The 27,562-nt window shown below is 39.6% G+C and overlaps 1 protein-coding gene across 7 annotated transcripts in view; it reads left to right on the top strand.

Moving 5' to 3' along the window:
* Nucleotides 1-27,562, top strand: part of LOC105833261 (protein artichoke) — a 129,344-nt gene that overhangs the window by 22,704 nt on the left and 79,078 nt on the right. Inside the window, exons 1-2 of one of the 7 annotated variants that reach the window (XM_036295513.1) lie at nt 9,167-9,448; nt 16,275-16,861. The exons of 3 other annotated variants lie outside the window; for them this stretch is intronic. The gene's annotated coding sequence lies outside the window, so the exon portion shown is untranslated. 3 more of the 7 variants (XM_036295512.1, XM_036295515.1, XM_036295514.1) reach the window with 3 other exon arrangements.

Genomic DNA, 27,562 nt, shown 5'->3' with positions numbered 1-27,562 from the left:
TGATAGGCGCGCGCACGCGGGGACAAAAGTGGCGTTGTGATATAAAGGACACGTGAGACGGCGAAGCGTGAAGTCGACGATAGGAAGAATGCGACGTGTCATTAAACTCGAGGGCAAAGTTGTTATTATCGTCCTTTCGGGAAGCGCGCGGATAACACGCGTCACCGAAAGTGCTTGTTTAACTTTACGTGGGAGAGGTGGTAGAGAAGAGGAGGGGAGGGGGGGCGACTAAATGTTTTATTATAATATCTTGTAACGCGTCATCCAGCGCGTGGCTTTTATAGCGGCGTGAAATTCACGTGTGTGGGCGTGGTGGCACGATCAACTCCCGAAATGACAGTTCCGTCCGTCATTCTCCCCCCCCACGTTGGTGCGGTATTTGATAGATGACCGGTGCATTAGGAGCAAATTTTTCACGGGGGCTCTCCGACCCGATACGCACCCATCATAAATGTTACCGAAACGACCATGGTCAGGCCGCGCCGGATATTTACAGCGGGCGATAATCCGCGCCCGTTTATTATCTCATCTGGAAAGTTCTAGCTTTATTTCCACGACCTGCCGCCGCGGACATCCGTGTCCGGATGAAGGAAAAAAAAACAAAGAAATAAAAGGGAACGAGCCTCCGCACGAATACGTAACATTAAGACGTAACGACGTCGTTATTTCCGGAGTAGCGTCGTAATATCTACTTTCAAACTTTATATGTATTATTGCACGTTTCGTCGTTAAAAGAAAAAAAAGAAGAAGAAAACCGCGACGACGATGCGGGCTATGCGATATGGATGCATAATTTTTATCGAACGAATCTAATTAAACCAGTTAACATTAATCGTCAAACTGTGATTGTGAGTGCATCACGCTTCCTCTCTTTCGGTATTCGAGTTCGGTTGCTGCATACGAGAACGCAAAATAAAGATAAATAATAGGATTTTCAATAAGGATTAAATAATAATAAAGATTTTTCGGAAAGTGAAGACTTTTAATTTAGATTAGAAAATGATTTTTTTTTTCTATGATAATAAAATCAGTTTCCCTAATCTACATGTCGAACACACAGATCCGCACGTTCTTTCATCGTGACGTTCCATTCGACGACACACGATGTTACATCAATATTCAACGCGGGGTGGCTCGTCTATACCGCGCGACGAGACACGATCGCCGGAGGGCGGGAGGATGAGAAGGTGGGGGATGAGATCGGCGAAATTTCATCGGTCTGATTTCGGCGGGCGCAGCGGTGAAATACGTTCATGAAGTACCTTGCGAAAATATTGTGCGAGTTAATATTCGTTTTGTAACCTCGGACGCACGACGATTTTGAATACTGACCGCCGCAAACGGGGCTAAACAATTGCTGCTCTTTCCTCGCACGTTCGCAACGTTTACAATGGCTCGCAATTATCAACAACGGGTCCGGCGATACCGAGGGGAGGGCTCGATGATTACGCGGACGGCCGCCAATAGAATCTCCATATGTCAACTTCGTGTTGTCGGAATCATTCTGAGATGAAAAGTTTAAATGAACGCAAATCCAATTTACAATGTCGAACTATTACATGGGTGGCTTAACGACACTGAGTACTATATAAATAATCCGTAAACTACATCGCAGCATACTTATTTTGGAATGAAATTAATACGAATAAATTATTTTTGTTTATTTTTTAAATACCTTCTTAATGATTATCCTTTGACTTGGTTTTACAACTTTTTTTTACATAATTTTACATAATTTTGGTAATCAATAAAATTTGAGGGAAATTATGCAATAAATTTTATGATAGATAATAGAAAATTATTAATATTAAAAAGTATTAATATTTCCAAAAATGACAGAACTTAGTCTTTGAAAGATTTGAGAATGGCAAAAAGATGGATTATATTTTATTAACAATAATGTTCTAAAATTATTTACATATAGAGTCATGATATTGGGTATGATTTCTAATCATTGCATCAGATGCTATAAAAAGTCAGTGATAAAAAGACTATTCCAATGTATAAAACAAGTTAAAAAAAACGTTCAAAGTTTGATTGCGATTTCTCAAGTTTTATCACGTCATTTCGGAAAATGCTACATTTTCTGTTACCCACGCCGATAAAAAATTATAGTCGCAAATATGTGTATTTGCGACTATAATTGCATAGTAAAATAATTGTAGTTAGGAATATTATTTTATCGTAATTATTACTGTAATAATAAAAATAACCATATGCTATATTTTCAAGCTAATTTGTAGTACAATTTTTTAATAGTAAGTATCGCTATAAGTTTATGATTATTATTACTAATATTATTGTAATAGTTAATATAAAAGCGACATTGTTTACTATAATTATTTTACTATACAATTACAATCTCAAATATAATATATTTTTCAATCAGTGCATCACATAGAAATTTCCACGAGATTTTATTGATGAACCGACATCCTAAACTTACATTCTACGTATTTTTGGACAATGTCCTTTTGATTTTCAACTTTTTATTTATCTCAACATGTAATGCGTCATACAAATCACCAACCATTCAGATGTTGAGAAACCGAAGTCTCGCAAATCAGTGCTGCTTTATCTTTTATTTAGATTTTCGATTCCCGTGCCAATTTCAGCGCCAATTCGATTTTGCGATACTACACCTTCGGACAATTGTGGCACAATCGTTTCGCTTTTCTTATTCGGCCGTAGTACATCCAAACTACAGTTAATGGCGAGCATTCAGGTGGCTGTCTTCCGACTCGATCTCTCTTCCTCCCGCGCGCTTTTTGCCCACTGTTCTCCGGTCTCCCCAGAAATCGACATTATACAGAGGTGAGGAAAAGTATGAGGGGGGGAAAAGGGGAAAGGAGCGCGAACGTGCGCGAACGCCTGTCTAGCCCGAACAATGCCAGCACGCGTTCGTCGTGCTTGTTGGTGTGAAAATGCTCGTGAACACGCGACGGAGGACACGAGCGGGCGAGTGAACGAGGGTGGAAAACGATCAGTCGGATAGCCACTATCTGCGCGTCCGCTCCTCCGTCGTTCCGTCAACGACCGTTTTTAATGCATTCTCTTTCTCTCTCTCTCTCTCTCTTTCGCTCGCCGTATGCATGCATGCCATGCATGCGCTCTCCCAACGCCATCACTGCGGTCGCCACCGCTGTCGCCGTCGCCGCCATCGACGCGCCCATCTTCCCCCCTCGCCGGCCGTTTCTCTCCTAGCGAAAATTGTCACGCCCCCGCTCAAATTTATAGATACGTTTAATATACGCTCCCGTTCATTGTTATTCATCGCCCGACGTAAATAACAACTGCTGGCCGAACCGGCGATATCCGGTTAAACAAAGCGAAAAGGGGAGAATACGCAAGTGCCGCCGCGTGCATGGAGATGATCCCGCGCGTCCCTCTCCCCCCCTATCTGTCTCTGTCCAGGTATATCTCTTTCAGCTTCCCTCTTTCAACCTTGCAACCTCGACCATCCGATATCCTGCGATCCGGCGTCCCTCTTCCTCTTCCCCTTCCCCCTACATTCTTCCCATCCGCGCCGTACGTTCGCGCCGCGCCGGTGCGGGCAATCGTATTTCACTCGATGTCCGGTACTTCCGGCCGAATGAGTCCGGTAGTCGCTCCCGGCAGCGTAAGTTTTTGCGCTGCACGTGACACCCACGCGACACTGGGACGCCGGGCACGAAGACGGGGAAAAAGCCGGGGGGGTGGGTTTAATACGCGCGAGATAAGCGCGAAATGCCACAAGCACCACCGGGGATATTTGCTTTTGTAACTTTCGAAACGTTTCCGCTCCACGCGCGCGCGTGCGGCACCGATTTTCTTGATTGAGCGACATAATAATTTTATTACACGCTCTCGCGTCACTTTTTTTCAGGTACATTGACCGCGGTACATTGACCAAAGCATAAAGAAGTGTTTTATTAAGAAAAAAAGTAACGCTCTTTATTAATGTTGAAGCTACAAATAAATGAGTCATCGAAATGAATGGACAAGAAAAATGTTACTGCGACACTGATTTATGAAAAAGATTTATGAAAAGCTCTTCGATTGGAAAAAGATTTCACCTGAAACATTTCTCATTGCGACATGATCCTTTTTCGGTCCTTAAAGTCCGTTTTACCGCGGTCTCTTTACTTTTATATTTATATTATATAAACGTACAGTAAACATGTACATGTAATAAATAGTTATAAAATACATTGATCGTGAAAAACATTAATCATTAAAGGTATACTTTTTTCGAAAAAGCAATGATAAAAAAGGCTGTTTATTCTATTTTCAAGACCATATTTTTCTATATTTGATATTTACATTTTATTAAGAAGTGATATAAAATGGCATTGCTGTTCAAGTTTCCCTAAATTGTGTTTTATTAAAATTTTAAACTAGTCTCTATGTAGGAAATGCAATTTTAATACTCTCATTTAAATATCTTTTCTCCATAGTATCTATAATAAACAAAATAAAATTGTAAATCGATCAGTTGAGCCATCTTTAAGATGTAGTCATTACGTGTTTTGCATTTGAATCGTAACGCCATTTTATATAATTTTTAAATAAAATTTAAATCCCAAAAATAAGGAAAATTACAATCCTTACATTTTTATAAACTTGTCTATCTCTTTTTGTTTCCGTAAAAAATTTACAAAATTTAGCGTTAATATACAGACTTTAATATTTTATCAAACTCTATTAACGTTTTGAAAAAAACATAACGATATTAATAATATACAAGTTTCCTTTTCAACGCTAAAAATGTTGTGAGCCGAAAGACAGTACAGTAATTGGCCACCGTCCTAATTTTAGCCAAGCTTTTTAGTCAACATTTCATGGAAAATTCATGCTGCGAACTCACCAATGTTCTTATATTTGATAATTCATAGTGTATTTCCATACCGATAGGCTACAACGGACAAACTGTACGTAGAGTCGCCTAATCTATTACAGGCATCTAATAGCTTAACTTTTCAAAATAAAATTTTTTACGTTATTTTTTACGTTGATTTACGAAAAAAGAATTAACTGTGACAGAAGAATTCACGAGCAATTTTAATACTTTTTAAATTGTTTTAGTGTGCTTATGATATCTGCAAAATATTATAAAACTAATTTTGTGTTTTTTATGTCTTTAAATTACCCAAGAATGGTTTTCTTTAATTAAAAATTTCAAATTTTTAATCGATGGATATTAAAATTGATTAATGTTGATTCAAAGCAGTAGTACTGAGAATTATTTTCGAATCTTTGCAAAACAATTATGACAATTTTTTAAATACTTACACTTATAAAATACGAATACGTAGAATGAAAAAGATAAAGATTTCTAAATTCATATAAAAAAATAATATAATTTATTTTATTATAAAGTATCAAGATAGACATCATGTACATATTTTCCATATGTCAAATGATGTCTTGCAGACCTTTTTTAATAGCCTTTATCTCATTCGTCCCAATATAGGGAAACCTTTGTGTATTAAGAAGGACGAGCTTTGGCAGTCAAAAATCTACCGAAGGGTCGGTTATGTCAGATTTTTCTATCAGCTGTGGTTGTAATAAAGGGTATACTTCGATATGCCCGGTACATTTTTGGAATAATAATACTGCGACGCATGTGGAATACAGAGCGCCTTAAACAAAGTGTCCGTGTAATAAAGAATGTGACGAGAGTCAGACTGGAAAGATATGTAATTTCAAAGGAAATCCCATAGTAGTGTGTAAAAAAGTTATGATATTCTACAGCAAAGAATACGTTTGCTTTTTATTTATTTATTAAACAAAACAATTCTATAATTAATTTAAAATGTACATTTAAAAATTATAATACTAATATATTTTATATATAATTATATTTATTATTATTTTTAATAGAATTATATATATATAATTATCTCAAACTATCTAAATTAGCTAAGAACAATCTCAAATTCTATTTCTACTTTTCTAAGCAAATTTACTTTATTGTTTTGACCAAAGCATTTCTATACTTCTTTTTCAATTAACGCTTTTAATTTCGTTTATCTTTCTATTATTAAAGCTAACAGAGACGGGCAAAGCGAATAATAGTAATAGACTAAAGAAATTAAAGTCTTGAAATTGAGAATCTGCTAAGAACAATATTACAGTAACGTACAAAGTTTTTTGAGCAAATTCACATAGAACTAAAATCCAATTTAAACCAGCGATCTATGAAAATTCAATAATCATTTTCGAAGGTCGAATTTATTGGGATGGAAATTTATAAAGCTACATTTTAGTAGAAATATTTGTGAACAGACTTGTTTTGAACAAAAGTTCAAAATGCAACAATGTGAAATAATAACTGCGTACGTGCGTTAATGACGCGTGAACGCGTGAATGCGTGAATACGCTAGGAAAGTTAAAATTAACGTTTATAATGCGAACAGTTTGCCAGTTTAACGATCGATAAAAACTAAATTTTAACCTGCTCATTTATACAAACTGAATTTAATAATAATAACGATTTGTATACTTTTTATATTATATAAACCAAAAGTATGAATACCCAATTGTAATTATAATTAATTATTGTAAAATTGTATGTAAACAATATATGATTAAAATATTTTTCAAATTTTAGACGAGTGCTCATCGAGAATATTTATTTTAAATTTAAAAACAACTTGTTTCTTTTTCTAGAATCTTAATAATTAGTTAAAAGTATTAATTAGCTTATAATCTTAGTAGTTATTTTGTTTGCGATGTGTGCATTATGCCAGTACGTCGTTACTTTTCACCTTGAAACCAAACTTGTAAGTCCTTTAAAAACTTTCTTATAATACTCCCTGTTCATCCCTGTTGGCCCACTTCAAACTACCCCCATGAGTCGAGTCAAGCGTATTGAGTAGAAAACTCAATCTGTAATATCGAATTTTACGAGATATTACTTAGATATAAGTTGTTTCATATGATTGTGCATTTGTGATCGCTTTTATTACACATAAACTTTTATACAAACCGCTATTTTTGATAAAAACTTACGTATAAGACTTTAAAGTTTTGTCCATTTTCTTTTTATTCCAAATATTTCTTCATTAATTCTTTTATGTAATAAAAATGTTTTTTATTATATCTCTTGTCTTTTATATTCTTAGATATTCTTTATGTGATTCTTATATCTTCAATTTTAATTCAAAATTTTGACAACGACTTATGTGTATCAATGACAATTTTACAGAAATTTTTCTTACAATTTTTAAATTACGGACCTTATTGATGTTAACATTAAGACGTGTATATAGCAACTAATTTCTTGTTATTTTATCACAAATTTTAATTCTGATATTCTATTTACAAACCTGAAAGTTCTTGATGCTATTGGGCAGTGGTTAGAAACTATTGTATATGAGTTGGATAAGTTAAATGTAAATATATACAGTATGTAACAAAATACATCAGTAAATGGATATACAGAAACAAATCCTGTACACAAAACATCCTTCATTTTGACAAGAAAAGCTCTTGAATTTCAAAAAAGCTCAAACGTTAAAATTGATTTTTTATCGTAGAAACAATTTTTATCTCGATTTATCTTTGACTAAACATTAACCAAAAATAAAAATTTATTTTCTCTATCGACAAAATGTCTGTTCTTCTGTCAAAGTTGAATAAAAAAAAAAAAAAAGATAAATTTACTTTAAATATTCGAACTACACATACGAAATATGAAACGTCTGTTCTATCATTTTAGCATACGCAGTGTACATAGAATAATTATCCAGCAGCACTTATTTACCTGCATGCTTATTCTATGGACGAAGGTAATACCCTTAATACTACTGGTACACTCAGAGGTAGATAATTTGTCCACTCACAATTTGAAGCATTCGCGGCAGTTACGCAGAAACTGCAGGAATGCAGCTCGGTGCATTCGCATTATTTCTCGAAATTCTGTTACAAAATACAGTAGTCAGGTACACACGGAACGATATTCAGCAGCAGATGAAGATGTTTGTAAAAGTTCTAATTTTATATAGACTGATGTTATATTTGAATAATCAATAATTCTTACATTTGAAAAATCCTTAAAGTTAAAAAATTAGATTTAAAAAAATTGAGTAATATTGTCTTTGCTAATAAATACAATTTTTTAAAAATAAAGAAGTTTCATGATAAATCACCGTGAAAATGTTGTAATAAATCATATTCAGAAAAGCGATATCAAGTCAAATTGATCATTTTTGGGTGTTGAAGAAAACAAGAACAATTTTTTAAAAATTCTTTCTTATATTATACACACACACACATACACAGAAGTATATATTGTATACACACATATTTTCTTATGTGCAAGTCCATATATGAAATTTGTTGTTGTTTGCACAGTCTATAATCGAAGAAAGCATGAACTTCTCGCCGAAGAAATCTCCTAACGACAATCGTAGCGTTCCGCGGTGCAAGTAATCCTTTTGCGCTTACGCGATCTACGCGCACCCGAGTGTGTTGCTGCTGAAGAGGCGCGTAAAGTAAGAAAGATGAGCCGGTGCTCGCGAGAACGTCCGGAGAAAAGATCGCGAAATGTGTCTAAAGAGCGAGCTGGTGGAGGAAAAAATGGCGCGTACAACGGAGCGCAGGAAGCGAAGGGTGCAAACTGTCAGATACGAGCGAGAAGAATGAAACGGCCGAGAGAAATGGAGGTAAAAGGGACGGAGGAAGCGTGGAGAAGGACGGCGGAGAATAGAGAGAGGTGAAAAAGAAGTTGTCGGAGCGAGAGAAAGGAAGGATATCGCGTTCGCCAACTTTGTCACTCCCGCAGCTGTCCTCGTCCCTCTCTCACTCCCCGTCCTTCTTTTTCCTCCTCGTCGTCCGGGTGCTTAGGGCATCCGCGCTTCTTCGTCGCCGTCGTTCTTTCTTCGTCCGTCGCTTCTCCCTCTCCGTCTCTCTCTTCCCCCGAACGCGATGCTTTCGCTCGCTCTCCGTTCGGACCACGTCTTCCCCGTAACTGCATCCCTGTCCCTGCTCTCTCTCTCTCTCTCTCTTTCTTTCTCCCTCCCTCTCGCTCCCACTTCTCTTTCTTACTCTCTCCATGCATCTCACTCACGCTCCCTTCATCCCTTGTACTCCACACAGTCGTTCTCTCCCACTCGCCGCGAACGCAGTACTACATCCCCCTCGATCCCGCGTCTCCCACGCTTCCACCACTCCCATATCTCGACACGGTGCGAGCTCGCAGTCCGCCGGCGACTCTTGAATGGGAGCGACGGGTCCGGGAGCTCCCGTACGCAGTGCAGCAGAGCGGGTGTCACGTTTCCGTCGACGGAAATAAACGCAGTACGCCGCGGCAGTGGCACGACGTGATCCTCGTGCGTGCGTGCGTGCGTGCGTGCATACGTGCATTCGGATACGTTGCGCGACGTCGCGCAACCCGACGGTCGCGTTTTGCTCCGGCGGCGGCGCGGGGATGCATCAGCGCGCCTCGCCGGAGATGGACTTCTGTGTGAGTTCCTGAAGAATGAGAGAATTATCCCGCGCAATCCGAGGGATGACGCGCGCAACACGGATCCCTCTCGCTCGCTCGGCGTAGGCGACGGGCGGATTTGTTCGCGGCTGAACGCCGACGAACTGCCTCCACTTGCGCGGCAATCCCTCGGCGAACGAGTAAAGGGAAGAAGAGGGAAATGGGAGACTTCGCGTTCTGAATTATCCGACGGTACGACATCCGCTCCTTTTTCGCTCGCTCGCTCGCTCGCGCGCGCGAGGGAGCGAGGGATTCCCCTCTGTAAACTGCGGTCTTAACAGTTCTCGTCTTACGGTCTTCTCTCCGTTGAAATTCCTTCGAGAAAAACCGCAATCGTGATGCGATTGTGAATTTCTTTCTATATGTAAACGAAGCACGCCTCGTTTGCGTCATGCGTCATTAAAGTTGGCGGTACGTGAAAGAGCTTAAAATTCTTTTACGGTAAGTTTTAATGGAATTGGATGTTGCACCGAGATACGGCGCCGTGGAGAAGGTGAAGTTTACCGGCGAAGGGGAGAGATAAAGTACAAGCTGCGACCGGATTTTTCCGAGTATAAAAAGTATACGTGAGGGTGGGGAGGGAGGAAAACGTCCTGGGGGGAGCGGGGGGGGGGGGAGCGCGCGCTCGCGAGGAAAGCTCGTAAATAGGTATAATGAAGTATACGTTCGCCGTTGGACGATTCGTGTCAATTGGATCCAGCGTATAGTAATACACGTAGCGTCGCCGTCGTTTAATCCTCGCGTCTCTCCGGCGTGCTTCAAGCAAAACATGCGTTTGACAGCTAGGCGCACGTGCGCGATGTTTCTGACAGTCGGAAAGTTCGATCGGCACACGGCGGATATCGTTGGCAAGCGCGGGCTATAGGAGAGACACCCGAAAGAACTCCGGCCAGCCGGAGTGGATGCCCTAATCGAATCGCGGCACACGAAGAAGTTCGAAGTTCCATGAATGAACGGCGACTATTCACGCGCGCGGCTCCGTATGCGTGCGAGTGCGTACAGCAGGCGCGCGTTGCAGCCTATAATTTTCATCTCGATTTTGCGAGCTGACTTTAACGCATCCGGATTACGCGTTTCGATGTAATCACAGATGCGCGAGCGGATTGCACGTATATACGCGTATTACACACACACACGTCGTGGTATTACGCATTGTGCCCGCGCGTCATTAATCGCGCCGATAACGTGAAGAATTAAAGCCGGCTGCCAACGGCTGATAAAAGACATCCCGTATCGTCGACTCAAATTACGGCGACTCGCGCGCGATAAACTTACGGACGGACGGACGGGCGGGCGGACAGACTTTCCCGGTCGCGTCTGGCCAGGAGGAAGTTCCGAAATTAGAACGGCATATAGAAGTTTAATCGTCGGTCCCCCCCCCCCCTCCCGCCTTGACGTTCGTCGTAAAGTCCGACCTAGGCTCGCCCGGTTAAATGCCATTCAAATATTCCGCCATGCCATCGCGCCATTCTCATCATAACGGAGATTTTATCGGCGCGATACCCCCGGACGGTAGCGTATATAAATATGTATACGCATTGTTTGCATAGTACATCGCAACGCACGGCTGACGATCTTCGTGCATCGTTATATAAAAATAAAGGAGGGGGAGGGGGGGGGGAAATGCATAGAGGCGCAAAAAGAGAACTTACGTATACACGACGATACGCAAAAATCCCCGGCCCGGCTACATTTTCGAGCGAAGCGTCGAAACGCGTATCTGGTTCCGCTAGAAATATCGCTTTTGCCAGTATTAAACTTCGGCGTATTCGAACCGATATTTGCCGAGATTTTGCTTTCCACAGTGCACGCGGGGTAGAAAAAAAAATTTTTTTTTTTGCGCCGCCGCCGCCGCGCGTAAAATATTCGCGGCGGTCATATTATTCTGAGTGAAAAACTTTTTATTCGACATCAATCGTCATTCACTACTCTGATCATTGTATACTCGCGATTTTTTCATACAAAGTTAGAACGATTTAACTTCGATCACTTTAACATTAATGTCCCCTATCGTGTCTGTAATTACGTCGCATGAATCAGTCAATCAGTCAGTCGGAAATTGGCGGGATCGAATGTCCCGAAAGTGGATGCTCGAAAATGGAGCGGAATGGTTTCTGATCTCCCTACTTTAGTTATCACCGCGAGTATCAATATTTTGATATGTTTCACCCTCATTACCGCGAAGTCCTCTGTCGTTATCAAATTCACGTACCTATATCATAAACATTTATGTTCACGGTTTACATTGTAAACGCACTGACGTTTACCTTCCCCCTCGGGAAAGCATCACGCACCGCAACGACGTAGTTGAACTTGAACCTACGTTATATAGTGATTAAGGGCACTGTTATTACGGAAACCTTAATCCTCTTAAACAAGGTTGATGAGACCAAATTTAATGTAAATTCAATAACATTGCTTTTTACATCAATATCTGGCACACATCGCGCGAAATAACATGAGAGATGAATAATTATTGGCCTGCAAGTTTACGCTCTGCTGTTTATTTCTGGAAAGTGCAAAACAAAGATAGAAAGAATTATAAAAATATGTTTAATGATACACTGAATAAGTGCCGAAGAGCTAATTAAAATTTACTGCCGCATTTATATTATCATTTCCGTTTTCATGAATGAAAATTAATATATTCAATAAATTTCTCTCTTCAGTTAAATTGATCCTCTCCCTTGCTCTCGTTTACACGAACACTCGGTTTACATTTAATTTTTTGAATTACACAGACGTACGTGATATAAAAGTTGATTGACGCTTTCTAATTGTTTTATTTACAACCTTTTAGAGTAAATTTGCATGATTGTTTTTCGTTTCGTATAATTTTTGTTAAAAACTTTGAAAATTTCACGAAGCAGAGCAACGGAGGATTAATAAAACGTATACATTTTGTACTGGAGATATAATGAATATTATAATGAATTATAATGGGAAATATTCGTTAGCCATATACAATAGTGTTGAATAAATTAAAGTTTCACTCGCTCCTAAACCAATTCGCCGTATCCGGCTTTATGAAGCGACGTTGGCGCATCTCGAAACAGAAGAATTATTAGTAATGGCCGTTAAACCACGCGCGATATTCATAAATCGACGCGGTTTATCGTAAGGGCGCTATAAGTATACACTACACTTTGTTCGCTCAGCAGTATCTAGCTCGTAACGGCGCCTTAATGAAGTCGTAAAAGAGCGGCGAAGTATGCAGACGGGCCCCTCTCGAGCGCGGTTTTATAGTTTCGATCGGATCGTCGATCGCCGGAAGTGCATTATTTTGTCTTGCGTTAATACCGGAGGATAACCGAGTACCTATAGATTTTATTGAGCCGCGTTATGATGTAACTCCGTGTGTACGAATGTAATCGTATCGAGTAACGAATATACACGTATATGGAAACATGCAGGATATACTTGGATCTTTCACGTTAACGTTATCAATTTCTCGTAATTTATTTTGCTCTGTGCTCTTCTTTTTTGAAGTTTTTTTTATGTGAAGTGAAAACACAAGTCGCAAATAGCGCAATATAGAAGGATTAAAAGATAAAGTAATGTAACAAGGCGAGCTCCGTGAACTGGAAAGTTAGTTTCTTAAACATTTAGAATGTTTGGAATATTTAAAAGTCCAAAATTGGCACATCAAAGAAATTCATACGCAAACTTAAAATCAAACAATTTCGTTTTGCAAAATTTAACTTTTATCGACTGCTCACTTTCTCCCTTAAAGATTGCGCGAATGAATAAAGTGCAGCACGGCGTGCATTTCCGTCGAACGGCGCGCCAACTAACAGCAACTTGCAGTTTCGTTTTCGAACGCAAACACCCGGATCAACAGAGAAAGAGAGAGAGAGAGAGAGAGAGAGAGAGAGAGACTTTAAATTAAAGTACGTAGAATTTATAGTGCGCCGAGTCTACAATTCTATAGATCTATGAATAGATTCGATATACTTGCGCCCAGCAATCGCATACTCGTACCATAGTTCAGTTTGTACAACGTTGCCATTCAACCATGTGCCGTGCAAAGAGAGGCGTTGATGAATTTCCTTCCCTTCACCAATATATACATATGAATTTAGTATAATCCGCCGCAATGCAAATGTGATATTCGCTGCGATTGCGAATATCCGACCGGTAGAGCCCCTCTTAAGCTCCAGTGTTATCGTTATGTTGGTTGTCTGCGGCAATCATAATTGTATTCATTTTAATCTAAATTCCGTTACATAAAAACAGATTGCGTATTTTGCCCGTCCAATATTAACGATAGGTGAAATTAATGGTTAATTTTAAGCTCGGTTTATTAAATAATTAATCGTTCATTTTGATGACTAAAGATTCGTTCAGGTTCCTCTCTATTTCTCATTCTTTAATAAACAATTCTTGATGTACGAAATCCATCTACGAAACAAAACAAAAAATTATTATGTTTCTATACACGTAGAAAATTTCATAGTAAAAAGTACTGTGTACGTAGTAACCATGAATAGTAACCATGAACAATAACAAAATTTAGAGAATTACGCCATAAGTAGTGTAAATACTATATTTGATGAAAAACATAGTAAAAACTTGCGTAATTACTTTTTTGGTCCGCGCTTACTGTTTACCATAGTAAAATTTTTTCCGCGTATAACCTGCAAAATGCACTTTTATACGCGTATACGCTTTTAATTAACAACGTTAACCAGTACGAATTCCGGGAATCGGAGAATTAAACGCGCATGCATTCGATCCCCGCTCGGACTTGTATTATAGAGGTAATTCGCGAATTCGCACGAACGTTGATGATGAGGATAACTTTTCGGAGCCCCGTCGGCGTGGTTCTCGCGATTTGCACGAGATCGGAGTAAAGGGCGAAGAGGAGGAGGAGGAGGAGATGGAAGAGGAGGCCCCTGACGAGTCTCTCCCGCAGTATCGCCGGACGCGTATATGCAACGCGTGTAATTCGCGCCGATGTAAATGCGCGCAGTTTGCCGCAGACAATCGCGTAACGAAGTGGCCGCACCGGTGCTAACCGGAGGCTGCCGTTGCCGTATGATAACGCCGACTGTTTCCGACGCGGCCAGCTTCCGCAGACGCGAGAATTCGCAACCCGAAAAGTCCGGCCGGCCCGGTGTGTACGCGGCGTATTCCACCCTCCCCCCTCCCCCCCTAGCACGAACTTCAATTAGCGACCAGTGGCAATTAACAAAGCACACGTCGTGGCTCCTCGTTCGCCGAAAATTCTCCCGATGCAATGCGGGAGACGCGGTTGTAAGGCAACCTATATGCAAATTAATGGCTCGGTCTTTTCCTACCTGCTTTCTTTCGTTCCCCCCACTCTTTCTCTTTGTCCCCCTTTCACTCGAGGGCTGCTCGTTTTCGTCGTGAATCGTGGAGCTTTTTCGTCGCCGCCCCTTTGATGATTACATCACTCGAAGCACAGAAAGAAGGGATGAGGCAAGAGCTGTTCTCTTGTACAACTAATATTGCATGTCAAGGCAGGAGCAACGTGTGTCGTCTCTGTAGAGAGCTTAATTTTTTTTAAATACACCGTAAGAAACATTTTGTATTTATGTTAAAATCGGTCCTTGTTAAAATTTTTATGTTAAATTTAACTTTTGCTTGTTCCCTTTACGTATTGCTGTTATGTAAATTCAAGGGTTAAATTATTAGAGTAACTAAAAAAAAGTGTAAAAGTAACACAATGTGCACGTATTTTTAATTTTATACGATAAATCTGTTCCTTATTGTCGGTGACGAAATTTGACTGTTAAAATTGACGGGGAAAAAGTTGAGCTTATTCTATAACATAAAAGTGACTATTATTTCTCGATGTGATATAATAATGTTAAAGTAACATGTTATATGTGTCACTTTGACGTGATTTTCTCATTAAATTGTTACACTGAGAAAAAAATGGTAATTTGACTAAATTTTCCAACTAAATTAAATTTTGTCCCTTCAAGTATTTATACTTCAACTAACTATATAAATACTTGAATTTGTGCATTTAAGTTAAATGCATAAATTCTTAAACTGACAACATTTTAATTTAGTTGGAAAATTTTGTCACATCGACAATATTTTTTTCTCAGTGTACATAAAAATTATGTTAAATTATAAAATTTACATTTTGTTTGATGTAAAAATATAATATGATATTTATGCTACTTAACATATTAATTTCTGTGGACCGTTTGGGACATGCGATATGTGTTAAATCTAACACAAATTTTTCAACTGTGTAGGAGCTTGTTCGAAAATTCAGTTAACGCGAGTTAAATGTACGGAACGCAACGTCCGAACGTAGGAACACATTGGCTTTATTATTATTATATGAATTTTATTGCAAAATATTGCGTGCCGTAAGAGAAATTTTTCATTTTTATTTGCACGCAGAATTTTTATTTGCTAATTTAATAAAGATTATTCTAGACAATCGCAAAACTCACCATCGATCGTGCCCAGAACAAATTTCAATTAGCACCCGATGGCAATTAACAATATGTACACAGTGTGCCCGTTTGACAGTTTGCGCACTAGTCATTTGCGAAAAGCATATCAAATTAATAAGTCCCCATTCCCTCCTCGTTACTCTTCGCCGCTCGCCCGCTCGTCCGTACTTCTCTCGATTCCGCCGATAAATAACAGTAAATTTATCGCGTTTATATCCGAAAAGTTCCGTTAGTTTCGTTCGCAGCGCGCGGCTAAATGCCCGCGGAAATCGGGAACGCTCGATATCCCGATTTCCGCGGCCGCCAAGGGCATAAGCCGGAAGTCACTCCCGGAGCTTATCACATGGTATTCTCTTGAACAACAGATGTATATCCGGCGTGAGTAGGTGTCACGATGGGCATCACGACGACTGGCGCGCGCAATGACAATCTCATGCGACAACACGGCGACGTCCCTTAATCCACGGGCTGACGGGAATGCACACATTCGGGACGGCGCCCTAAGCCGGAAGCGTAAAGCGCGGCCCGACAGGATCCTCCCGTCCGGACGAGTGTCCCCGTCCTCGAGTGTCGTCGGGACGGATTCTCATCTTCGCGCGGCCAGTTGAAAATCGTCCCGTTCTTCCTGGGGGTTGTGGAGGAGGGAGGAGGGCGGTCGACACAAGGGTATTGGTGGGATGCAACGCGCGGTAGCCCGGCGACGTGAATCGTGCCGATCAAATGGGATAATCGTCGGCGCGGAGGGAACAGAGTGATGGCACGTCGAGGTACGATTCATCTCGGCGTGCGGGTGCGCGGGTGACTTACAAAGTGCCGAAGTGCTCGGGAGAGAGAGAGAGAGAGAGAGAGAGAGATCAGGGATCGTATCAACGTGGATCATCGTGACTTGACTTGGCTCGGCTCGGCTCGGCTCGGCAAACGGACTCCTCCGCGTTGCGGCTTGTATGCGAAGGTGAGTCGACGTTATTCATTTCCGATACAACGCGCGTCTCCGTGTAGACTGCGATTCTATCTTTCTCTCCTTTTGCAAGGGTGAATAGAATTTCTATGTTTTGCTGAGAGATATTTTTTGGAGTTACTTTCGGCTAAATTATTGTACGGAAAGAATTTTCTGTTAGAATTTGCCTTCAAAACCGCGAGTAGGACTACACGTGGTATTTCGAAGAATTTTATACGGTTTTTCTATGCCTTATTATATTAAAAATCTATCACAATAAAATGTAAAATAACTTGATTAAAATTTTGATAAAATTTTATGAATTTTCTTAAAATTACAATAGAATTTTTCGACGATATAGCATATTGCTTCGCGACTATTATGCTTTCGGGAGTAAATTCCAAGAAAAAGTTTGCTCTGTAAATATTTTAAGTTTTTACTAAATTTAGAGGTCTAAATCCGAAATATAACTGAAAACAGGAAAGAAAGGTACGAGATACAGTCCGTAAGAACTCGGGAGTTTAATTTTATTGAAATATATATATATCACTTCTCGCGAAGTTTGCATTAGAGGATTGTGCGTACACCCTGTATACTTATGCTATACAGTAATCTACTTACAAAGAAACTACGCAGCTGCATCACGCGCAAGTTAGAAGCTTTAGCTGGCCTTCAAGTTGCCGCGCGCAAAGTTGATGACATTTTTACTGTACGACTTGCGAAACTTTATAATGCATTATATGCATAAAATATGGTTAAATCTATTGAAACGTGTAACGGAGACAGATTGAAAAATATTTCTTACGGCATGGGTGCCACGATATATCACTGGCTTTATTCCCCGTGTATTTATTGATTGCCCCACACATTTCGTTTTGCAACGGGGAGAGTGCAAAAATAATATACAAGAAATTTTTAATTAAAATATTTCTGTCTAAAAGTAAAATTCACGCTGTATATAGTTTCTGTTCAACTTTTTATCAATCTCCGCGTGGTCTTATAAGCATCGCGTAGCGTAAAAATCGGGCTCGAGTGGTAGGTTGCGTCGTAACTTTGATAATCTGTCCAACAGCGGTTTTTGACGAGAACCACTTAAAACTTTTGGTTCTTATGGACAAGAACTCGCGGAATTTTTATGAATATTGTTACAGTCTCAGGAAATGATTACTACACATTTCCTTTATTTTTGAACGAGATATTAGAAAAGTATTAATTAATGGCTACGAAAATTTTTATTAAAATTTGGAATTAGATATTCCTTCTAATAACAGTTTAAGCTATTATGGATATACGATTCTTATACTGCAGTTTTTATCATTAACTTTGTATGTAATATTATAACAAAGAAGCTCGCACTAAAAATTATATTTGAAGATGAATTTCTATTGAGATGTCAACTTTTGTTAAATAGAATTCGAACTTCCCTTACGCAAATCTCTTCGGTTTTTTTTAAACAAATATTGCGATATGATACACGAATACACAATAAAACGTTTTTATTCTTCAATCTCACAATTGACTTTATATGTTTGCAATATGTTTACGCACGAGTGCAATACGAGTATCCAATCGATTTTTAGATTTCGAAGAGATAGCAATATCATGTTTTCTGGTTGGACTCGGGTTTGGTCACTATTTTCTAAAAAAAAAATAAAAATAAAGTAAAAAACGTTTTCGCAGACTTACAGTCATTCATCTGCTACCGCTGAAAGCTATGTTATGCGTCATATGCGTTGAAAGTATCGCATCTCTCATGCCTTAAAACTATGTCGCCAAATAAATGTGGACTCATGAAAAATGGCCGAGTACCGCATTGGTGACATAAAAAAATGTAATACAAAATCGAGAGGCCGATATATATGTACGTATGTACGTTTTTTATTCCATATAAAAATTCTCTACACTTTAATTATGCGACTCGACAACCAAAAATAATATCATCCTTATTATACATGTCAGACATGAGATAAATCATGATATTATAAAGCGATGACAACCATTCATATTTTAGTCGTTGTTATTTAATCCTCGTTCAGCAGTGAAACTGCGGTGCTCGCAGCACGATGCAATTTTAGTGCAATTAAAATCTTGCAAAAGGATTTTTACGATATACGCGTAAACATGATATTATCCTATGTATAATCCGTGACTTTAATTAATGCAACAACTCAGAACGTAATTACTTTGGAATGATATTTTTTAGTGTATTTATATACGAGCACATTCTCAGCATATCGTATCGCTTTAATATCAAAAATTTGCGCACCAGTTGCTTTTCTACGAAACGTGTTTATTACAAAGACAATGACGTATTTTGGAATAACTTAAAAAAAAAAACTTTGCGTTATAATGTAAATAGAACAATGCACATTTGCTTATATTAAACCTTGGATTAATTCTATTCTCTTAAAGTTTTCAGCTAGTAAGTTGTTGATAAGACTTCTTCAGCAGTTCAAATTATTAATAAAGTTACCGGAGAGAAGTTTAAAATCATGATTATATTGATATTTACGTAGAAAAAAAAGTTTTATTGAAATATCTAAAAAATTAACGAGATACTGAAAATAATTTTTGTTCAACTATCAAAATAATTATGTAAGACGCTCGAGCACGAGGATCAATTATTAAGAAATCTAATAATTTTATTAGAACGATTTGAATAATATTCTGATTCTGTTGTAGAAAACCGTTCTATGATAAGAATTAATACCATAACTATATTTCGAAATCACTCTTTTCGCTCTGTTATTATTTCAATTCTATTATTCTCGAGCTTTCAGCGTGACGTGGAATATTTGCGAAAACACTATATATGATAACGAAAACATACAAAATTTCTATTGTGTGCTTCGGAAATCGAACGACGAGAAAATTGTAAGTTGTTCCCAACTGTACAGTGCTTCGAAGCGAGCTTTCGAATTTGCAAGTTGGCTGGGGAGGCGAACGTATACTGAGACTATTCGATTGTAATTGAATGTTAAAATTATTATAGTGAGATGTTTTTACTGCTGTAATGCTAATAATAATAACATGCAATGTATTACAATGACAAAATAAATTATTGCAATTTAAAGTATAGATGGCATCAAAGATATAATTGTTAATTATAGTTATTTTCGGTACTAACTGTAAATTATTGCAACCTGCATTTTTTGTATAACACACTGTATTATAATTATAATAACTATATGAGCTTTTATTCATAATGATTTTGACGTATAATTACTCACAGACACCAAATACTTTTTTTCTCAGTATATCTCGCGCTTAAGATGCTGCCCGCGCTAATTTCTTTCAATTAACGATAAGCGAAGTAAAGACTAACTAATTTTGTTCGCGTATTTCATTCCACTGCATCCTGTCTCTGTATATATTCGACCGGTGAAACTCTTTTAATTAAGTATACGCAAGAAATTATGAAGGTACGCGGACAGCAGTTCGACAAAAAACTTTGACATCTAGCAACCAGCTCGAGCGTTTCACATAATTATTTTGATAATTTAATCAACCTTTTTTAACTGCCGCTAAATTTGTACCTTAGCCGTTCCTTCCTAATAATGTTCAATTAATATTGAAAGTTATAAAAGTTTTTAAACAGTTCCTCCCATATTTTTGTAAACGCGTATTTATCTCTCTCTCCCGCTATATGATTAATTCTGAAGGGCAAAACACTTCAGACAACAAGTGCAATATTACAGCTGCGGAATGTACAGAATGTCTGCTTTGCGGTATTCGCGCGGCCTACCCGACACGAGAGCTGCGATCTGACGAGCGAGTCCCAGCCACAATTCGACTTGCACTTTCACAAGGGTGGATCCGCTAGTTGGACCGTAATATTTGTGGTGGCCATAGAATGCCTCAACAACTACTTAAAGTACCATCCTCTCTTTCTCTCTCTCTCTCTCTTTCTTTCTTTCTCTCTCTTTCTCTTTTTTCTCTAGACGACTGTTGACGCATGGTCGTTTAATACTTTTCGAGATCTCTCCTCTCTCGTCCGATCTATGTCGCTCTTTAACAATACTCCCGAGCAGTTCTCACAACGCCAAAGAATGTCATTAAAGCAATACTGAGAGCTCACTGCTGAATACCGCAGCTCGGATTGTTACGAAATTGCGTGGAAGTGATTTTCTCGAAACTGCACTGCAGAAGATAATGAGAACGACTCTGTTCATTTGTTAAGCGGAACAACCAACGAGATTATTAGAATTCTGTGCAACGTAATAGCGACGAAGCGACAATACCTCTATGAATGTACCTCCTTCTCAAATTCCCTCTGGGGCAATACATTCGCGAAACGTATAATGGCGGACATTATGTTTAACGCTAACAAAATATTCTTACGTTTTACTTTGATTTCACTATGATTATTATATCATGTATATTACAGCACGATTTATATTTCTGCGCAGAGAATTTTCTCTTAAAATTTACCCTCAAAATCTGGTAATTGTGGGATAATGTGTGACCTCGAGGAATTTTACTATACTTTTTAGTAAAATTTACTACACTTTTAGTTACATTTTACTAAAAAGTATAGTAAAATTCCTCGAGGTCACACATTATCCCACAATCACCAAATTTTGAGAGAAAATTCTCTCCGTGTACAGCAATTTATATTGTATAAATTCAAGATTAACGATTGTAAACGCAGACTTGTGAAAAAACAGAGTCCGAATAAAAAACAATTCAGATGGACACTTCCAATAAATCGAGGCAAAATGACGATAACTGTCGGTCTGTTCTTGACACTCGCAAGGCAAATTAATTCGCGACAGCTGACTCGGTTGTCAGTTCGATTAAGTGTTGGGTGGGGCTGAGTGGTTATGTAACAAATTAGATCTGACGATGCCGACTAGTTTATAGGCTGCGTATTTACTTGAGGCTATGCAGTATTGCATATGAGATCTAAGCCCTACCCTATTATTGCTATATCGACATTCAATATGGCAAATCTCATTTTGATACCACGGATGTTATATCATGTTCTATATGCTTCAATTCGAAATATATATGTACTCTTTAGAAAACAATTGAGTTACAGTAATAGTTCTGTTTCCTCACTTTTTTAAACAAATTTATAAGTTTTTGCAGAATAATTTAAAGAGTTGACATAGTTTTAAGGAGAAAGAAAAGAATAAATTTTCTTATAAATAATCAAAACTTCTAAACGAAAAATCAAATATGATAATTACAGTACATACTTTGAATGATTTATTTACAAAAGATGAGAGAGCTTCAGCACTAATTAAATTTATATGACGTTCTATATGTCACGTTTATCGTACACGTTACATTACATTTCATTTTACCAATAATTTACTTATTTAAATAATCGTTAAAGTCATTTTCCACACAATTATCATACTATTTAAATCAATTCTATTCTTCTTTGATGTCGTTCAACCTGATTATGAAATATGTCATTGGCTCATTATGGGTTTCTGTTGATCCGGTTAATGATAGCCGATGAATATGTCTGTATTTGCATGAAATACGATTATTCGGTAGCTCTGTCAAATATTTTCACTCAATAATACAAGGATAAAATGGCACGTCCTTCATAATCAGAAGATTCAATAAAATACGCATTATTACCTGTAATTTGTTGTTAGAAAAAAAATAACATATACATCCAAAGTATTTTCTGGCCTTACAACTACTTTTCGCGAATAATTTAAATTATATAATTAAAATATAATTAACATTACGTGTAAATTAATTAAACGCAGTGAATAATGCCAAAGGTTAGGAAATAAAAATTCCTCGATGTTTAACGTGAATCAGAAGAGCTTTTTCATATTTCGCAGTCAATTCAAGATTTAAGAACCTAACGCTTTAACGATTTCGCGTCCATCATCGTCAGACGAAGTATTTACTTCACACTGGCGAGCTCGCGAGGGATAAAGGAAGGAAGGAAGTGCCGAAGGAAGGAAGAAAGCTGGGGAGAACGTCATGAGAAAAGAGCGATCCATCAAAATCAAAAGAGCGCCGCCGCCGCCGACGCCGCAAGCGCCAAGGATCGTTTACTTTCTCCGCTCTTCGCGGATACTTCGTTATTTTTCGAGTCGCCTCTTATCTTTTTTCCTCCCTTTGTCCTCCGCCGATTGTGTCATTATCCCCACACCTATGTGTGACACTGGCCAAGTGGCCAGATAAATGATATAACAAGTAACTATATACAGAACTTATACATAAAGAACCGCCATGATCCACTCGAATGGATCGAGTGGGGCGTCTCTCTCTCTCTCTCTTCGGTCTGTGAATAATACATTCTTCAAAAATGTGAAATTTTACAGACTGCACGTGACAATTATTAATCGACAGATCGAGTATCACTTGGATCGGACGATTAATAGGATGCTAATTGATGTCGCGCGCTAAACAACGGATGGATCTCTCTCTCCAAAATTCCGATATCGGAGCTGTGATTATCGAGCTGTTTACTCCTTGTCGCAAAGTTTTCCGACTGAAAACACGTCTGTCGTTACACGCCGCAAGTACAGAGGGTTCTTTTTTTTTTTTTTTTAAGAAAAAACCCCAGACGGGGTAACTGCTAACTAGGTAAGACGAAGCCACGCGCGGAAAGTTCAACGTGAAGGTGTCGCGCTGGAAATTTATGCGCGCGCGAGAGCAGCGAGATAGCATCGGTCGCTCGCGACAACGGCGACGACGACGGCGCACATATAGCACGAGTTTTCAACCACTCGAAATACTCGAATAATTGGAAATTCAATAACCCCGACGGTACAGCGCGCCTTGTACAACTTGAGACTGCGAGCGGCATGCTAAGTAACACTATCGCCGCTCCGGCAACCTGATGATGATTTAGCAGCGACGGAAGGAAATACATATGGGAAAAGCTCGACGGAGGCTCGACGAGAGCTGGGCGGTGCTGAGCGCGTGGGCGCGCGTGAATCTATTTAAGCGCGACACCGAGAGACAGAGAGAGAGAGAGAGAGAGAGAGAGAGAGAGAGAGAGAGAGAGAATCACGAAGTGCAGGGCGAAGAGAGGAGAGAATAATGGATGGTATACCCCGTAATGTCACGTGCAGTATGCCGAAACCACGCTCGGTCCACAGCCCTCCTCGCGGCTGTGTTAATCAAACGGCGCGGCGCGCGAGGTAACCCGCGGAAAAGGCGACCGCGGCCGCGTCACGGTCAGGGTGTAAGAGATACACCGGGCGCCCGCTGCGGTGGCCACCTCATCGTGACTACCTGCGGTGGCTGTATACCTGTGTGGAAACGCCCGTGAAATCGCGCTGCCGATCGGCCGGTTCCGGTCCCTCCACGCGCGTCGAGCCGCGTAATTTCGCGGCCAGACTCCTCCACTGCGCTAATCCACGGTAGACTGATATATATATACACCTATGACCGGAGATCGATTTTCGGCGTGAATTATCGCCCGGCGTGGGGCCACGCCCGAACGGGAAATCGTGTTGATGAATCCGCATTAAAATTTAGCTCCAATTAGATTTGCAATAATTATGAGGGTAACTGCGCGCGGCGTATAAAGTGCTCGGGCATACACACACACACACACACACATATATATATATATATAAATATATGTGTGTGAGAAGTGTCATTCGTGTACGTGTAATGGAAAAACGGATGCACGGGCGAATTACGCATTTTTAATTATCGTATGCATGAACGTTTCGATGTACTTTCGCATCAATATCGCGGAACAAGCGTGCCTTCTCGATCCCCCTTAATCTCGGATTTGTCCCCTTTGGTTTCGCATTTTGGATCTAATTTTTGCCCGGTAATTCGACGCGCCGAGTGTAATTTAATGAAATATACAACCGGGAAAGGTTTGCACTTGTAATGCTTTCATACAGGGACCAAACACGCCGGCGGACCGTACAAAACACGCCGAGAAGTGCGCGTTGTTGCATTTTACACACATATCACGCGACATTATGCAATACATACTACAAGCTACGATTTTTTTTTTTTAATTTCTCGCAAAAGTTTGAATAAATATTTACACGCCGGCGAATCAATATCGACGCATTTGCATAGAGCTAAATTCAAATTGCGTTTTAATATTGAATACGCGTTTCGGACGGTATAGGTGTCCCCCTAAAAGCGCCCTTCGAAAGAGGGAGGGACGAATTTCGGAAACGTTTCTCGGCCGTGACCCACGATAATTACGCGTCTTCCCTCCGTTGATTCTGATTAATCGCGGCGGGCGCAATGTTTCAAGTGTCCAAACAGCTCGAGTGAATATATCGAAAGGTTCCCGTGTGTGTTTTGCAGACTATCAGGGCCGGTCGATTGGCCGAAGGAGCCTTGGAAAACTGCCAGCGAGTTTTCCGAAGTCGTAAGCTTTGGCTGACCTCGGCTCGTCTGTCCCACCGAGATGGATTTTTTTTCCTCCCAGGAACCTTTGTGTTCCTCCGAAAGTAGCTTCATGATTGTATCCATGTGCATCGCTCGCCGAAGTGACGGGGAGGGAGGGAGGGAGGGAGATGCTCGTTCGCGTGTGCGTGTGTACGTGTGTGTGCGCGCATACAGAGGTATGTGCATTTTACGAGCCGGCGTCCCCCGGGTGCGTGCACTGGCATCGTCAGCATTTTCCATCTTAACCGATGAGATTGCCGCTAAAAATGATTCGGCAAACGTGGCAGTGACACGCGTGGATTTGTGTTGCGTGCGTAAAATGACGGTGAAGTGTTACATAAAATCTTGATGTATACTTGACGTCGGAAACTTTTTATCACATTATCCTCCCCTCTCCCTTCCCCCCTTTTCCCAAACTCGAGAGACAAGTTGTTCGTTAAGCCCTCGACGATTGAATCGATCAAAGGGAGACCTGACAATTTCGAAATCGTTGAAGAGCTGGCCGGATGCTGGAGGCGTAACAGTTGCTCCTGGAGCAACCGTAAGCCCATCGCTGCTTTTCATTAGGAAATTACATTCCATTCATAACGGCTTCCACAACGCTTATCGCGAACGGCATTTAAATAAATTTACACTGTCTGTGTTTCTCCGCCTCCTCTCCGTGAACTGAGAAAACGACAGTACGCCTCAGCGGTTCTAAAGGGTATCTACGGAGGATGCTTTAGATAACTTTTAATTGGGATGAACATAAATTTTCCCGCGCCCCGGAAACGCTCTCGCGAGCAGCTTTATTGTGAGGCTGAAGCGCGCTTACGATGATGCTCGTCATTTAAAGTAATACAAAATGCCCTCGAATGGACAATGGCGTGTTATTACGGGTGAAGGAGGAGGGGGTGTAACCTTCCCCCCCCCCCTCCCCTGTTAACGCCGTAACGCAGGATGAACTCGTAGGATGAACTTTATTTTACAATTAACAAGAGCGCCAGTTTATGATCGATAATAAAAACGGCAAATTGACACATCCTCCATGATATCCTCTCTTCACGTGAATGTTACATGTTGCACAAAATGCGCATCGCATTGCTGCACGGGTCAACGGTTTCAGCCTCGAATTTCTACGCCAAGCCCTGCTCGCTTGAGTGCGATTATTTGCATAACACAATGGACATTTCGGTATTGACACTGCGCAGTTTCTATTAGCGCGAGCAATATTTGAAATTGCGAAGCGCGCGAGCGCCTGAGTTTTGTTCGGGCGTCGGATTGATCCGATTTGCGTATTCCGCCCGATACGGACAGTCTAGTTTTTAAAAATACTGACGTTTTCCCGGCTGTCCGGAAGGACTCCGGTTTATTTTGCCGATCGGTCGTAAAATGTATGTCGAATGAAAAAGAATATCGACGAGTTAACATGTCGTGCAACCTAAACGTAACACGCGCCGCTCTGTTTTGATGCAGAACGACAAATTAATTGCAAGTTCGATAACGAAGCGGTCGATAACTATGAATTAATATCCGACAAACAACGCGAAACATCAAAAATACACAAATGCAAATTGCAATGACAAGCCAGAGTTTGTAATTGTGCGTAGTAGTATGATTTCTTCGCGAAATTTAATTGAAGAATGGTTATTAATGTTACTATTATTCATTATTATTTGCATGAATTTTTCTCATTCCTTTTTAGCTACGGTTTTCTCGCATAAAGTATGCATGAGGCCTGTAAAGCTGTCCAATATCGTTGCAAACAATTTATCAGAGAAACTAATATACTTCTCTTTAAAACGAATATAACAAAAAAAAAAAAAAAAAAAAACAAGAAACAATATTAATATTTTTTGTACTAATTAAAATTCTTACAGTTTTTTAAAATGCTTATACCATCGTTATTATTATAAATTTTGACGATCAAATTAATTTGAAATATCATCTCTAACTTCAGGTACGCAGTTTATAGAATTAAAAAAAAATATATATATTTAATAACTGATATTAAAATACTATTAAGCTCCAGGATCCGCTTTGACTAAAAAATAGCAGCCTCTTTTGGAATCGTTGTGCGTAGTGTTACCAATTAATGTTAATAATACTATTTTTTTTTCGTGATAACCGGTTCGCCGGCATCGTGTAATACGTACGCAGGATACGCGTCATATAGTCTTCAATTACAGATACAATTTTTTCTTCCGGTTGACCCCTTCGCATTCTGAGTGCTCGGGCGCCGATGAACGTTTCGTCTCTTTTGCCTGCACGCACGTCGACACCAACTTACGATACCTCTCAAAATCATCACGTCAATCTCCTTATGAATACGTGATTGAAATGGCATATTACCATTAGCTCTTTGTACTCGCTGAAGAAAGTAGCGAGAAC

Source organism: Monomorium pharaonis, chromosome 1, assembly GCF_013373865.1.
Source record: "Monomorium pharaonis isolate MP-MQ-018 chromosome 1, ASM1337386v2, whole genome shotgun sequence".
In the NCBI taxonomy this organism is placed as follows: Eukaryota; Metazoa; Arthropoda; class Insecta; order Hymenoptera; family Formicidae; genus Monomorium; species Monomorium pharaonis.
Note: the sequence above shows the minus strand (reverse complement) of the source record. Positions and strands in the feature narration are given on the sequence as shown.